General features: G+C 46.3%; 1 long non-coding RNA gene across 2 annotated transcripts; it reads left to right on the top strand.

The window, feature by feature from the left end:
• Window positions 1–75: 75 nt before the first annotated feature.
• On the top strand, window positions 76–16,235 carry LOC119156028. 2 transcript variants are annotated; one of them, XR_005106950.1, is made up of 4 exons: window positions 76–582; window positions 1,557–1,824; window positions 4,439–8,143; window positions 11,887–16,235. It is a non-coding gene; the product is annotated as an uncharacterized LOC119156028 (long non-coding RNA). The 2 variants fall into 2 exon arrangements; XR_005106949.1 differs by having other exon boundaries at window positions 76–1,824.

Raw genomic sequence — 16,235 nt, forward strand, 5'->3', positions numbered from 1 at the left:
CCCCCAGGCCCCGCCCCGCCGCACGTCAATCAGCACCGCCGAGGCCCCGCCCCCACCGCCTCACGGCCCGCCCCAGCCCCGGTCACCTCAGGGCCGCGCCCGGCGGGACGGCGGCGGCTTGGCCTCGGCGCTGCGGCCCCGGGGAAGCGAGGCCGGGCCGCCTTCCCCCAGCAGCCCTGACAGCAGGCTCTGTCACTGGCGCACGCCTCTTGCTGCGGCAGCCGAACGCCGGAGCCCGGCCGGGTGTGCCGCGCCGACCGGGCCTCCCGCCTTCAAAGGGGAGGGAGTCGCGCCTGCAGGCCTGCCGTCCGCCCCAGGCCCCTGCTCGCTGGGCCCCCCCTCCGCCCCAGGCTTCTGCTCGCCTGCCTTCCGCCCCAGGCCCCTGCTCGCTGGGCCCACCCTCCGCCCCAGGCTCCTGCTTGCCTGCCCTCCGTCCCAGGCCCCAGGCCCCTGCTCGCCCAGAGAACTGGGCCTGCCCTCCGCCCCAGGCCCCTGCTCGCCCAGGGAACTGGGCCTGCCCTGGCAGCAGGCTTCACCATGCCACAAGCCCTGTCAGGGTTTGAGGTGAGGAAGGACACTGAGGTAGGTGGCCATCAGCCGCATCTCCACCTCAGTGAAGCTATGACTGATAGCACCTGCAGTGTGCCAGGCCGCTCGAGTTGAAATCTTTGTGTGACACGTTAAAATATTGCCCATGATGGAGATGAAAGATCAGGGAAGAAAAAGTGTTTGTAGCCCTTCTTGGCCATTGGTTATGTGTTACCAATTCCCTGCCAGTTTTAATGGTTCAGTGCTCGCACACAGATTGTATCCTTGGCAGATAAATAGTGGTCTTGGCCAATACAATGGAAAAAATACTTTTGAGCTGTTGGTATGAAAAAGACCTGAAAAGGGGTGGGTTTTTTCCTTCTGCAGGGCAAGCCATTGCCATTTTAAGGATTTCTGTTTAACAAGAGCACACCCATGGTAGAGAAAGTATATTTCTCATGTATGGAGATTCCTGGGTTTATCTGTGTAGTCTCACCAGAGGAGCTGCAGTAACTGAAGGAAGGAATGGCTCAGCAGGACTCTTCTGTCATTTTACTTCAAAAGGCAAAGGGACATCTCTGTGAATGCATGGCAGGCAGCACATACTTATATACCCAGCTGTTCTTCAGCTGCGTCTTGCAGGGATTCTGTCTTTTACAGTTAGAAATAGCTAGGCAGAGGGGTACACAACCGCCTGCATGAGGCTAGACAGTCAGCAACGGGTCAACATTGATATGTTGAAAACTGCTGTTTGCTTTGGGCAGACCTCCAAAAAATCAGATCTCTTCAGTATGGTCAGCTCTGGCCTGATCCTGAACCTGTCATCAACCTCTTTTTAGATCATGCAAAGGAAGCGAAAAGTGTCAGAGCAGTCTTGTCAAGACAGCAATCACCTCTCAGTTAATTGCATGGGGACAACAGAAGTGCTAAGAATATTGGAAGGCACGCATAAAGACTGCACCTAGGGCCCCATTTACCACCAGCAAATGGAGGACATAACTGGTCTAACATGCCCTGTTTGTTAACAGATTGACCTGATCTCCTGTTGTGCCTCCCTAAGTAACTGTGAGCTTTGGCCCCGATGGATCTGCTCAGTCTCGTCACAGGAGCTACATGAAGGTCCGCATCTTAATCATCGTTACAAAGCTGCCACAGAGATCACTGTAAAAAGGGCCAAAACAAGAGGAAAAAGAGGTGAAGCAATGGTGCTTTCGTTGATATCAGTGACTGGGTCTTATCCAGGGACCTGTGAGCTCTCTGCTTAGCTCTGCTGCTGAGGCATGCATACATCACTGGGTAAGTCTGTTCTTTCTGCCTCATTTTCCTTCTGTAAAATGGGTAGAGCAATGCTACCTGCCTTACAGTGTGGTTGTATGTTTGCTTAAGTGCTGTTCTCCAGTCTGGGCATATGAAGGGGACGTATGTCTGAACATTGCAATAGTCATAATAATTTTACCATGAAAATAAAGCAAAGCACAAACCTATGAATGCAATTTAATTCTGAGCAATAGGAAGGGTAGCTGTACCAATCAGAAAGAAACCAAATTGACCATGAGACAAGCAGAGAATGGATTAGCCTGTGCTGGACAGATGGTGCCAGGGACTGATGTTTTTATTTCCCTTGCAGAGGAGCTTAGAGGAAGGGGGACAGGGGAGGGTGAAGTAGGGCACGTTTATTAGAATGAAGGAGCAGGCTGCAGCAGCTCCGCTGAAAAACACCAAAAGCAATTTCCAATTAGTTTGTAAGGGACAATCTTCCTATCAGCTACAGGGTGAAAAACAGGAACAGCAATATCATACTGCATGGCATTCTTCATTTTCAAAGCAGCCTGAAAATGTTAATTAATCCTCCTCTGACACAGAGAAATGCAGTACAGTCAGCAGTCTGATCCTTTACTTCTTAAGTCAGTATTTGGGAAGACCCTGGGCCTTTTCCACAGCTGATTGATATCACGATAGCCCAAATGACTCTTGAAGAGCCAGTCCTCTGTGCAGCCCTACTGAGCAGAAAAGGCTGTGTTAGATCTGGAACTTAACAAACCAGAGAGAGGGAACATGCCTGCATCCAGCAGCCTTAGTGAGGCTCACCTTTAATATTTGTACTGTCTAAATCCATTTTCCAGCACTGTGAGCAACTATCGGAAGCGTTTCAGAGAAAATTAGGTGAGTGAGGAATTAATCACAATCTCAAAGAATTGTGCAATGAAACTCGGACACTAACATATTGATCTAATTAAAGCCTCTGACAAAACTTAAGTGGAATTCAGCAGGACCTGGGTACATCCCACTGAATTAGTGTCAGGGCTGGGGGGGATGCTTGTGCAGACCTTCTCTCTTTAAAGAGAAAATGTTACAGCTTAGTGGTTTTTCCTCCTACTTGGCCTCTGGAACCACTATTAATTTTCCAGTATGCTTTTGGATTCCTATGTGGCAAAGCTGAGCCTACCAAACCAGGCATGCCTGAGGTGGGACAACAATCTAGTGGCATTTTCCATTGCTGTTTCTCCCATGCCTGGGATTTCTGGCAGCAGAGAGGAGGCAGCTGAAATATAGGGCCAGACTTACAGTCTGTGATCTCTCTGAGAGGCAGCTTGACTCTTAGATACCCCCTCTATGCCTTCTCAGCTTTGCCTCACATCAAAGGCTGGGTTCATCCCTAGCTGCTTTTGTTATTTGACAGTGCAGTGGCTACTGATAAGCTTGTGTTTTTCCAGTGGAGATGGTACAGCCTGCAGCTTCATTCTCAAAAGTAAGCCTACTGACACACGAAAAAATTAATTACCTTTCATTTTCCCTCACAAGCTGACACCTACTGCTTTTGACTTACCTGAAAGCTGACATGGGCACAAACACCATTTACAGCCACCTTTTCAGATGGCTGTATTTTGCCAGGGAAAATTATTTATGCAGTTAATCTTGACATCGGAAGATGATGATCAGTGATGAGGAGGTCCCTCAATGCCCTCTCCGTAATGGCAGAGCTGGTCTCATTACCCTGTCACCATACCTAGTAGCTGTTAGCCAGATTTTAAAAGTTGTTTAAGTGTAAAACCCAAAGCACCCAGGAGCCATATCAAAGAAAGAACTTAGAGGGACTCAGAATTCACATGCCATTATTAAGATGTCAGGAACAGAGACAGTAGCAGGCCCAATGCCAGGGAACATGCAGCGCTCTCCTGCAGAAACGAAGAGTCATCGTTGTGAACAGCACAGTTCAGGGAGGCCTGCAGAGGGACACAAATCACCCTGAAGCCAATCAGTATTGCAGTGAGCAGGACTCACTGCTGTTCCCTAGCAAAGAAAGCAAGGTTGCTAAGTAGGATGGGTGGTGATACAAACATATCAAAGATGGGATGGTGATCTTGCAGGTTTTGTTGCATTGATAGGCCTTCTTTTTTCAGTTTTCCACAAGAGAGGACAATTACTGAAATGAGGAGAGATTTCAGGTTGTGGTCTCCTGTAAAGGGTCAGGCTGATTATTATTCTTTCTGTAAACAGGCTCCCATAACCCCCTTATCTTGCCAAGGGACAGGGTTACTCCATCCCTCCTTCCTGGAAAATGCTTAGAAACCTGGTCCTGCTCAGAAGGATCATCAGAGACTTGGAGGACAGGCTACCTGTATGACAGCTGCATGCTTCTGCTTTCCTTTGCTGCTGTCTCACAAATTGCTGTACAGTGGCAGTGCTCTGCAAGATCTTACAAGTTTTCAGATCTTTTATTTGGGGGAGATTTTATCCAGTGTCCAACACAGGGATAATAGCCATCTGATTATGCCACTTCCTCCAGGCAAAGTCTCCATCTGATGCACATGCATGTGAGTGGGGGGAAGATGCAATGGGGCAGTGCTGCACTGACCCAGCTGAACAGGGCCAGCAATGATCCAGCTGCCAACTCCCCTGTATTTTGCAGGAAGTGATTTCAAGTGAGCTTTCATCCTTAGCTGAGGAGGTGAAGCTGGAACCACTCCTTTGGCACAGAAAAACATCACAACAGCTGTCTGCCAGGAGACGAGATAAACATTCTGGGGGAGAGCAGCTACTCTGATGCACGTGGACTTCATCAAACAGTCTGGGCTGTCCCTATTGTTTGTGAGCACTGGATGAGAACAAAGACAGATTGGGCTAGAAAGGGCCCCACACAGAGATATTCAGAGCACATACAGAATAGGACACTAACGGCTACACTGGTTCACCATTTTTTGATATAATCAAAGGAGTCTACTAGCTTGGAAATATTACATATACACACCTGAGGCCCAAGGGAATTACTGTGACTGTTTCTTTTTGTGATTGCACTTACCAAGAGAGGGAACTGGGGATTACAATTGTCACTTCACAGACAGGAGTGCAAGGGGAAAAAAAAATAATCTTTGTAGCATTATCAGTCTTTTTCATTCGCTGTTCCTAGAGCTCTGGGTGGGGTTTCCCAGCTTGTTTCCTTGAAGGTTTTGGTGCTGATTCAATATTGCTATCAGTCTTTTAACTGTACCACCCCCTGCTCAGGAGGCAGGATTTTGTGTGCCAGAGGTAAGCCTATTTAAAGGGAAAGAGTCAGTCCCACTCTAGACTTACTACTCTCTTTTGTACATAGATACATACCCAAAGACATTTATCAAAGATGCTCAATTCAGAGGGAGCAGAGAGCAAAAGGCAAGCAAAGCCTGGGGGAAGAAACAAGTGGCACACATAAAAGGGAGAGACCAGACATGCAAGGGAACAGGGCGTGGAAGCCTACCCAAGAAATACCTTCATCCATACCACTGAAAAGGGGGGCAGCGGGGCAAGGCTTGTTTTGTGATCTTGACAACCTAATAATACTTGGTTGTAGTCAAAAACTCCTGTAAAGGCAAGGTGCATGTAAAACCAGGAGGAGAGCTCAGCAGGTGTGTGTCCATGTTTAAAACCAGTCATCAGGATAAAGAAGCCTTGAGAAGGCAGCCTTCAAACCCAGTTTTCTGTCCAGCAGCCTGGCACATGGGTGGCACCCCCTTCCTTAAGGCACAGTGTGTTTCAACAAGTGAAACTTGTGAGAGAAGCCCACATCTGATGAAACAGAAAATGCCAAGCACCCTTTCTGCAAACGCTTTAGAGGTCTGCGAGAAGGCTGTCAACTCTGAGATAAGCTGTACAGCTGAGTAAACAATTATGTATTTGCCTTGGGGACAAACTAGGAGAGATGATACATTGTTTATTCCAGGGCATTACTGACACCACCACAGATGTGAGAAAGCATTTCTTTCCTTCCTGGGTACAGCAGTAACAAAAAGCTGGATGCTATTTGCAGTTCTTACCTTGTAATGTGAAGTGATGAGACTGTACTTACACAGTATCATGCGCGTAAAGATTTTAAAGTACTTTGCTGAGCTAAGTAGTGCAATCCTTGCTGCATAGATACTAATTAGGAGTACAGGAGAGGCAAAACAAACTAGCTGGAGCACCTTGCCCTGTGCAAAGTCTTGAATTGTTGTGCTGTTCAGGCTCCAGTTTGACTGAGAGCCCAAGGGAGGGGTGCTTGAGGGCTTTCATGTGGTCACTTGCTGATCCGACAAATAATATAATTATTCAGCACATGTGATTGGCCTTACACAGGACAGGCTGCCAGTTAGGCTAGCAAGGAACTTGCTGATAAAGGTAGCCCGAGTCATTCATAAGCCAGTGAAATGGGTGGAAGCAAGAAGAGTAAGGAGCTACAGTGTTAAACTCAGGTGCGCCCACAAAACTGTAGAACAGCATGCATGTAAGCAACCCACAACATGCCTGATTCAGTTTTATTATTTCACTGGGACTACACATACAGATTGCTCACATTTGGCAGAGATGAGCAAGCTTTCTTCCTAGACTTGCAGGACATGATGCAAGGGGGAGTTGGCCTTCACAGATGATTATGCATCAACAAGCACATCACAGGCAGACAACAGGGCATCAACGGTACCTCAGCAGGGAGCTGAGCTACAGCAGTGGCAACTTGGTATGGGACCTGTACACCCTACAGAACGTGGGGCTGAAGGCACAGCAGGCTAGGTTCTGAAAGAGGAGGGCTTTAACGGAAGAGTTGGACACTCTTTCTGAGGGGGCACAAAGCAGGAACAAAGCAAACAAAACCCAGTAATTTGCCAATAAAGCATGGAAGAGTATTCCATCATTACTGCTGTTGCATCATTATTAGTCAAGCTTCTAGGCATCTGTTAATGTGACAGCTAATTATTATTATTATTACAGTGTTTAGACAGATTTTTAAAAGGCATCATGTAGGTGCCTCACTCCCATTCATTTCAGAGCAACTTAGGCAACAGGGACTTAGCTCATAGTCCAGCCTCAGCCTGGAATGTGGGAGGCTAGATGAAGCAATCATCCCTTCGTGAATATCTAACCAGCAAAAAGCAAACATACTTTTACAGGTGCCCTGTTAAAATCTAGACTGGTTTGAAAAGACTCATTAGACTGAACTAACCAATCAAATGCTATATCTTAGCCCTTGAAAACCACGCCGTGAAAACCAGTCTCAACCTTATGCTAAGCTGTGAACAGGAATGACCATAGTATACCTGAAAAGGTGTGTTGTGCTTCTTCCTGTTGTGTTCAGATACATTAATCATATAGTGACAAAGAGAAGGTAGCAGTAAGAAGAAGATACCAGCACGGCCAGATGAGGGTTAAATAGGCAACATTAATGAAGAAATACTGCTGTAAGGTCTGCAAACCTGGGAAAGCATCAGCAGGAGAGCTGTGTGTTGGGCTCTGTCAGATGTCACCTTTGCAGGCACAATGCTGTTGAAAAGCTGCTCTGTCACGGGCAGTATGGTCTTGGGTAGGCTATCAAGATAGCTTCTTTGTGGGCCAGTTAGTGAGGTTAATGTTGCAGGTCTGGAAGGAGGAGCACTGAGAACATGTGGTCACTGCACGTCCAAGCATACCCTGCTGTTTAGTAGAGCTTAGGACACCAACAGGCTCCAAATTCACCCTGTGCAGAGAGATGGCAGGAATGCCCAGCCCATGCTTACTTACACAAACCAGCCACCCCTGCATCCACTAACTCAACAGCATTCAAAAAGCAAACCCCAGAGAGATGAGTAGATAGATACGAAGAAACCTGTAGCAGACAACAGAAGGGATCCATATAAACCTGTTCCTAAAATAAAAAGGAGGAGCTGTAAGCTACAACTAGGTACATTCCTCATGGGACTCATTTTTTGCAAATATGCATAGACAGCTCTGCATGAGTGAAGATGGAATGCCACAGGTGGCTGGATATCTCAGCGAAGGGTGCCACATGGAACTGGCTTCTTTCAAAAACTTAAATAAGGGCAGGTTTAACTCCAGAATATTTGCCAGGGAACAGCAATGGCCTGCTGTTGCCAAATGGCGGGTAAGCCAGGAGCCAAAGGCAATCCCAACACAAGCACCGATGGAGCACAGTCCCACAAGACCTAAACGCAGCAAGCAGGGACAGACGCTGGTAGCAGGGTCCACCAACAGCCCCAGACACAGCATGTGACAAACCAGGTCCAGACTCCATGCAGGAGCAAGAAGACCAGAGACAAACTGTAACATGCACCTGAGAGACCCATCCAGGAAAAAAACTACATGCAGCAGAGGTCCACAGTCCATCCCAAAGGTAAGGCTGCAGCACAGCTCAGGCAGGATCCAAACAACTGCTCGGCCCAGAGGTTAAATGGAGCCCTGGAGCCTGTGGCAGGGACTGTGGGTGGAGGCCTCAGGTGAGGCTGGTCATGCAATTAATGCATTTTAGTGCCCTCGGGACCGTGACTGTATTTTAGAATTAAAATGACATCACTAACTGAGGAAGTGGATGATAAGAACAGGTTAATTTGAACTTCTCACAGTACAGCACTTCTGCTGGCATTTCCTAATTCTTGTTTTTTTAAAAATTCAGCTATTATAATTTAGTAGGACCTTTCTCCATGGAAACATACTGACCTCAGTCTGGTGGAATCTTGGGTTCAAATCTCATCAGTTAGCAAGAGAAACATGTCTGATCTCATTCCAATTCCTTGCAGATTTTTGCCTAAAAAATCATGCACATGCTTGGCAGTTTCTAATTCACTTTGGGGAGATCCAATGTTAGTTGAGAACAAACTAAATCAAGAACAAGCACATCACAAGGACTGGGATGCTTTTAAACTTGGTACTTGATTGACCTGTTCCTGACACCCCAGTACCAATTTGGCAGTAATCTCAGAGCCCTTCTGTACTTTTCCTCCCCTACCAGATAAAATCTGGTAGTCAAAACTGCTGGGATTTGGGGTTTGTCTGTTGTGCTTTTTTTTTCTTGCTACCTCAAGCTGAGAAGCAAACTCAGAACCTCACAGTGTGCAGACAGCATAACTGCTTGTGAGCAAAGGGAACTAGCTGGCTTCTCCCAAGTTGTGTAAGTCCTGAGCAAATGTTTGGAAGACTTCTTGTGGGCAGCTCCCAAAGGAACAGAACAGTGCAGTACTCCTTCCCCCAAAATAGCAAGCAAACAAGATAAATCCAGTGATGCTTGCACACAAAAGAATGGCAGCTGATGAAGCAAATGGAGCAGCTCAGAACTAGGGGCAGAAGAGCAAAATGACAGAGCCAAGAGATGGATTAAAAATAAATAGGTCAAAATCTGTCTGAAACACCAGGAAAAGCTTTCTCTGGCAAATTCACTTCAGCACCTGCTAAGTAACTGACAGCAGAGTTGAACCATTTGTCAGGCAGGTGAGTTTTCTGTGGTTGTTAATTACCCCCCGGGTTCTGAAGATAGCATATGAAGCATCACGTTCCTGCTTACATCCTGAACTTCTAGGACAGTGATGCATACATAAGCCATGGTAAATTGCCATACAGCAGTCCACGGGCAGCCCACATACTTGCATCTGTGCTCGCTCACAGTTACTAATAGTTGTCATTAGCTCCAGAAAAATGAACGTGGTGGAACTCGGACGGGGTGGGGGGTAGTGTGCCATGACTCACTGAGTACGCCTGTGAGCAAAACGTCAGCAGACACAATTGAGACCAACAAGAGATGGTTGCTAAATGATCATTTTAAGCTAATCAAGACTTCATTATTCCTGGGGTTTTATTCTGGGTAACCTGGGAGGGTTGTTTTGTTGTTTGGGGTTTTTTTGTGTGGCATAGCTCTGTCTACATTGACTCATCACACTTCAGGGCAAATGCTCCTTAGCCCTTGTTTTAGCTATTAAATTACTGCTACTGCAGCTTGTTTGTTTTATCTATTCCTCAGTTCTTTGCCCCACACCTGCAATCTGATCTTTCATTTGCGTGTAGGCAGTGGCAAGCTCCAGCTCTGAGTTGGCTGTTGAACACAGGAATCTAGGTAAAGCTGGGACGAGGCTTAGAAACGTAAATGAAATTGAAACCTAGAGAAATTTGTGTTGACACCGCTGCTTAAAGTAAACAAACTGAGCAAACAGTGAGCTGAAACAACTGTGTATATAAACCATTTCAAAATAGCCTGAGGCACTACATTAAGGCAGATGACCACCTTATGAAAGAGGCCTTTCATGCATATCTCACTGTAGTATCATAACACAATGATTTTCTTGCCTCAATCAAACTTTGAGAGTTTCTTACAGATTGTGCCTCCTCGCTGAGCATGGTGTGCTTGATTCCCTGCTGCTTTGCTTTTTGTGGAGTCATTTGAGCCTGAGCTAAGCTATGTGATCTCTCCTTTCTAAAAAAGCATTGTAGAATTATAAATATTCAACATGAGACAGTGTGGTTTAGAAATCAATTTTTGGCTCATGACAGCAGCTCTCAAACTGAGACCCACAGCACTGAGGAATTCTTTCCTACCAGCTGAGCAGGATTCAGCTTTCCAATGAACACTGGTCTTTTTCTTCATTTCTAGAAACCAGTATATGTCAAGTGGAAAGGGAAATAAATATAGGAAATAATTTTCTGATGTTACTCTCCTGTTAGTTTTACATATAACTGTTGGAGCTGTAGCAAGACTGAGCTCTGGCTGGGAGGGAAAAGGAGGCCACCTGTGCTCTGACGAACAGGGGAGGAGGTCTCCACAAGGCACTCGAATGAGTCTACAGCAAGAAAAAGGCTGGTAGAATTCGAAGGCTTTGCTGTTGGTCCTACAAGCAAATCACCCTTTGTGTTCTGTGTGATGGCACAAACCCATCTCAACTTTTTTTTTTTTTCTATACAAACTCATATATTGAAGCAGAAGGGAGGTAAAGGATTGGCTTACATCCAGGCAAATAAGTTGGGAATAAACATCCCTTCAAAGTACAGAAGAAGCATATGTGATAAGATGTGATGAGTAGGTGCAGTTTATTTCTCCTGTCTCCTGCACTTGCTGTGAATGCAGTCTTGGGACCTGCACTGCACACCACCTTGCACTTTGGCGGGCATAGAAGAAATCAATTCCCAGCTTCGTTCACAGGCATTTTCCACCTCTTTCCTGTTTTCAGCCTTGACCCTGCCCTCTGAGGCCCCCACTGGGACCTGGAAGCTGAAAGTGAAACGTTTCAGGTTGTGATTGTGAATATACTTGAATATAGCCTTCAAACCAGTTGAGATGCTAGTGAGAAAGGGGTTAATCCATTCCCAGGAGGGAGTAGTCTGCAGGCAGGGATTTGCAAGGCAGTGGGGGCCAGTGCCAGATGTGAGGGAACAGATTAACTCACCGCATGCCCGGTACCACAGAGGAGCTGTGCATAATTGATACCTTATTTTAGCAGGGAACAGTTTTTAGAATGGTGTCTATAATTAAGAGCTTAGATTAAATCCACCCTGATTTGGAAGAGAGAAGCAGAGAAAACAGCTGGGACTGTCTGGTACCATAGTGGTCTGGGCTTTATCCTTTCTTGAAGCTGAGGGAAGAAAGCCTTAAAGAAACCAAACATTTCTGTCACAGTTACCCTGATTTTGTTAGAGGCAAACAGAAGCTTTTCCTACCCCGAAACAGTGTGAATTCTGATAAGTGCTTATTTTTAAAATGTGTGATTCATAGATACTTATTTTTATTTAAAGATGAATTGTTTTCTGGGGGATTTAAATCTTCCTTGACAGTGTTTATAACTTGAAATGCCACAAAACAGGGCTGTCACATAGCAATTGGAGGATGATACTGACGAGAAGAGAGAAACTGGCTATACTCATTCCGATAGGAAGGAGCCGCAGACAGCGAGCAAACGCTGCTAGAAGCAACCTCGAGAGGTCACCTCTGTTGCTAGGCAGGATCCACTAACACAAGCAAGGAAAGGAAAATCAGCCTCGGAAGATAATTTCAGCTTTAATAATTCAGCCGGGTGCTGACACTGAGGCACAGATTTGGTCTTTAGATGCTGATTTTTATTGTAGTTGTAACCTTCCCCCGTTCCTTTTCTCTCCTAGCCTGAATCACTTTGAGCGGGGAATGATTCTCAGCCCAAGCTTGTGATTGACGTTGTCTGCAGTCAGCATCCATGCCGGTGGCCCCCATCATGATCCCAGAAGTGGAACTAAACCACCTGGAAAATTTGAGCCAAAAGGCCTTGTGTGGACAGCCCTCCAGGGAGACAGCACTTTTTAATTAACTGGCAGAAAATATCGGTAGGGAATGATTGCCAGTTCCATGTGAGGGGAGCAATCCCAGCTGCACGCTATAATTTCTGTTACCTGTACAGTGGAAAAATCTCACACTATTAGCCCCTTTTTTCCTCTCAGAGGAGCTAAAAATATGCTTTTTGAAAAACACAGGGTGATACTGGTTTGGAATGGGAAAGGGAAGAAGCAAAGAAATCTGGGACCTATATGGAGGGCACACTGACAAATTTGCAGTGTTTTCAGTGACAGCAGTTTGCAGGGAATATTAGGTTCTGAAAATCATCATCATCTGTCCCATAAGTAATTATTAGAATGGATTAGTCACTACTGGCTTTGGCTGGGCTTTTCATTTGATTTCCAATAAAAGGCTGCAATCTCCAGTCCTGTCAAACCTGCTTGTGGCACACTGGCCAAAAAAACCTCTGTGAGGACAACATGGTGCTTGTCTTCTAGGCAAGAGGGTAGTAGAATGCCAAGTGGCATTTTGGGGGTACAAAAAGAGAGCTGTCTGTTCTTGGACTGTTTGTTTTGTTTGGGTTTTCTGTGCAGTGAGAGGCTCCTGGGATCTGGATAAAATGTGAAAACGTGAGTTCTTAGAAAAATTCCTGAAACATATCCAGCTTGTTGGGTTACAGGATCCTGATACCAAACCCAGGTGGCTTGCATTGGGCCAGTGAGATGGATCCTACATGATCAGCCAGACCTTGCTGCTGTAGAGCAGGACTGGTGCTTGCCTGCCACAAAAACATGGGGCTGCCAGCTTGATCCAGTTCAAGAGCTACACCAAGGCCCTCTGAGCCATCTCGTCAGCTGGGCAGCCTAGGGAGCCGGGCTTAGTAACCTTGTCAGTTGTACTAATGGAAATCTTCCCAACTCAAGACTCACCCTCCAGAGAGAGAAAATAAATATTGGCTTGAAGAAACAGGGTCAGCAGCAATCTCAGACCTTGGAGTCTGAGAGTGATCATAAATCTTGGGAAACCCTGAAAGAAGTCTTGCACTCATGAATTTGGTGGCTCTCATTCACACTTTCAGCAGATGTTTATCCAAATGCTATCAACTGCTGGCTGCAAACGGATTAAAGAGTACAGGAGTCACTGAGGTATCTCTTACCTAGAGCTCGGTTTTAACCATTTCAAAGTGTAATTGCAGTTTGCACCGTGCAGTAAACTGCTCTTAGTTACTCAGTTACTTTTTCATGCTTCCACTTTTCTGAAGGATGATCTGCAGATCCTCCACATACAATGAAATATACTGGCACATTTAATCAGTGTGAATTGATTCCCTGAAGAATTGCTGGGAAACAGGATTTAGAAACAAGAGCTGAGCATGCTGCAGTTGCCGATCACATGCTGGGATATTTTCTTTCAGACTGGGCTCCAACAGTAGCTTGTATTTGCAGGCATGGAAATGAAAACAACACAGATTGGGAGTAAACAGCATTCAATAATCATACTGAGATCTAGGATCCTTTATTTCAGAGAGGGAAGCAAAAGGAATTAAAAAATAGGAGAATGAGATAAGGGCAGATCACATCAGAGGCTATGGGGTGAGCCACAGTTCTTGTTGGCATCCCAGCAAAGAGAAGTTTAAAGGCAGGATTTGAAGGAGGATAATTTGCAGATGTTTACAGGGAAGATGAAACGACGGTGGCTGTAAGAAGGCTGGTTGCCACATCCCACCATCAAGTGACTTATGATGAATAGCATAGTCCAGGGTTATGCCAGGGTTTGCATTGCTTCCACATGCACACAGAAGAGAAATAATGAACCAAGTTGCCTTATCCCTTCAGCTGGTCACAGGACTGCTCCTGTCTGTTCTGATGAGGATGAGCCATCACAGCTTCACACTGGTTCCTCTGCCTCCGCTCAGCCCACTGAAACTGGCTCTGCCCAAGACTGGAAGGCAGCTCTGCTGGGGACAGGGAGAACTGGGAGACCCCAGGCCAAGTGCATGTATTAGTTGCTGCAGGGACCTGGCAGCCAGAATACTGCTTCCAGGGAGCCAGGGAAGCACCTGTTTTGAAGGACCCTCTTAAAACCTGCATTCCTTGGTGTGGCACAAATTGTGCAGCAATCTGTAACTCTTAGGCCTGAGCCTAGTTTTTTTGAAAGGGAGGCCCATCAACCTGCTCCAAAATGTGCTCCCTGCCTAACTTGGCTGCCTCTCTCTTCCAGTGTCTGCCACCTACGGATAGACTCCTCTCCCTTTTCCTCTCTTACTGAATCCACTTCACCTTATAAGCTGCTGTGAACCTGGGACATTTCTCTACCTACACCCCTTGTCTTACTGACCAGCCTGCTGCTCTGCTCTAAAGGCCAGATGCTATTGGTGAATTTGCATGGTTTAGGGGCTGGTAGGAGCTAATGCCCATAGGGAAGCCCAGGCTACTTCAGGTCAATGAGATACTAGATTCCTCTCTTTATGACATTTTGTGGCTGATTTTGCTGGAGAAATTGTTGCAGGAATATATACAACCAGTTCTGCAGAGTCCTGCCACTATATTGCTCATGAAGCAAAACCAGTATCATGGTTGTGGAAAATCAGAAACAATTGGACAAGATAATGCAGGTGCAAGGTGGCTGACTGGTTACTTAAAAGCCATAATTTTCCATGTCTCGATGCTGTACTGGTCCCAGATACATTACTCACTATCTCTTTCATGAAACTGCTCATGGGAGTTGTTCTCATTCAGAAATCTGGTATCGTGTTTGAGCTCTTGGGCAGCTTGTAGCTCTGTTCTCTTGGTGCCTGTGGCTGGCATCTAAGCAGTTCCAGTTTTCTCCAGCAGAGAGGTCACTGGCTGGTTCACTGACACCTTTTACCTGGGAGAAACCTGCATTTTGATCCCATGTTTATAATGTCACCACGTGATTCTATTGGGAAAAGCACAGAGCACTTGAATGGAAGAGACTAGGATGATGCAAGTTTGTAAAGGCCTTCCATTTAAATATTAAAGATGTTAGTGTTCAGAGTTTCTTCTTTCTGAAAAATTGTATTTTCCTGCTTGTGATATTAACCATTAAGGCTGTTGAGTTTACTGCACTTTGATAGGTCCCATCCCAGTATGGACTAGGCCCTGTCCCAGTACAAACTGGATCTCCTCGGTCCTGTCCCAATACAAACTGGCAGCTGTAGCCCAAAGCCCCCAAGCCTGAGGATGGCAGGGAGTGTGCTAATCTTTGCTTTGGTGTTAGCCAGTCCTGCTAGGACTCTCCTCCGAGAAAGCTGGACTCGGTGATTCTTATGGGTCCCTTCCAACTCAAGATCTTCTGTGATTCTGTCATATTGTGATGAATTTTTATTGCATAATTAATTATTATATTACATACATTATCAATATTTATTATTGCAAAAAAACTGTGGTGCTTGTTACGTGTGTGCAGTGCTTGGCTACAACATAATGCACAGTTATATTCCAGCTATGACTGAGTTGCTTTATCTCAGAGGCGATCCCTCTCTGTGATGGAGAAGCAGAGTGGCTGCGATCTTCAGGGCTGGAGTCAGGTGAGGATGGTGGGGAAGGAGGAGAGGAGGAGGTCAACCACATGATAAGATATGCCCTGGAGCAGAGTTCTGGACAATGCAACCAGAATTTGTGGAGAAGAGCAGTTCAGTTGCCATAGCCAGGAGTGGCAGGTATGGCAATAATTCATAGGGCTTTCATGGTTTTGAAGCCAAAAGAGACCTGAGGCTGTAGCAAGCATGGCTGTCTGCATTTGCTATTCTGAACCAAGAAGGACAGTTTAGCCTGGTTTTCTAAGGAAACGAAGCTTATACTCTCATGCTGTTTGTCCATCTGTTTCCCCTTTGGTTGTTCCCCAGCAAATCTGGAACCCACTGGCCAAGGTCAGCCACATTTGATGCTGGGACAGATTGTGGGTACTTCCCTCCACAGAGAGCTGGGTGGCCTGATGCAGGGGAAGGCAGGGATCACCCAGCTCTTTAATTGAGAAAGGCAGCAGCTGACTGGACGTGAGCACCTGTCAGCCCACGCTTCGCTCTGGGTCCACCACAGCTTGTGCCCAGCCACGGAGGCTGGGTAAGACCTGGGCTACCAGCGGGTACTAACCGTGCCTGGTGGGGAGAGTTTCCTTCCTAACCATTGCACTAATCAACTTAACCCTGCAAGATGACATCTGATAAGCTTGAGCTCTC

This window comes from Falco rusticolus, chromosome 12 (genome assembly GCF_015220075.1).
Source record: "Falco rusticolus isolate bFalRus1 chromosome 12, bFalRus1.pri, whole genome shotgun sequence".
Classification (NCBI taxonomy): domain Eukaryota; kingdom Metazoa; phylum Chordata; class Aves; order Falconiformes; family Falconidae; genus Falco; species Falco rusticolus.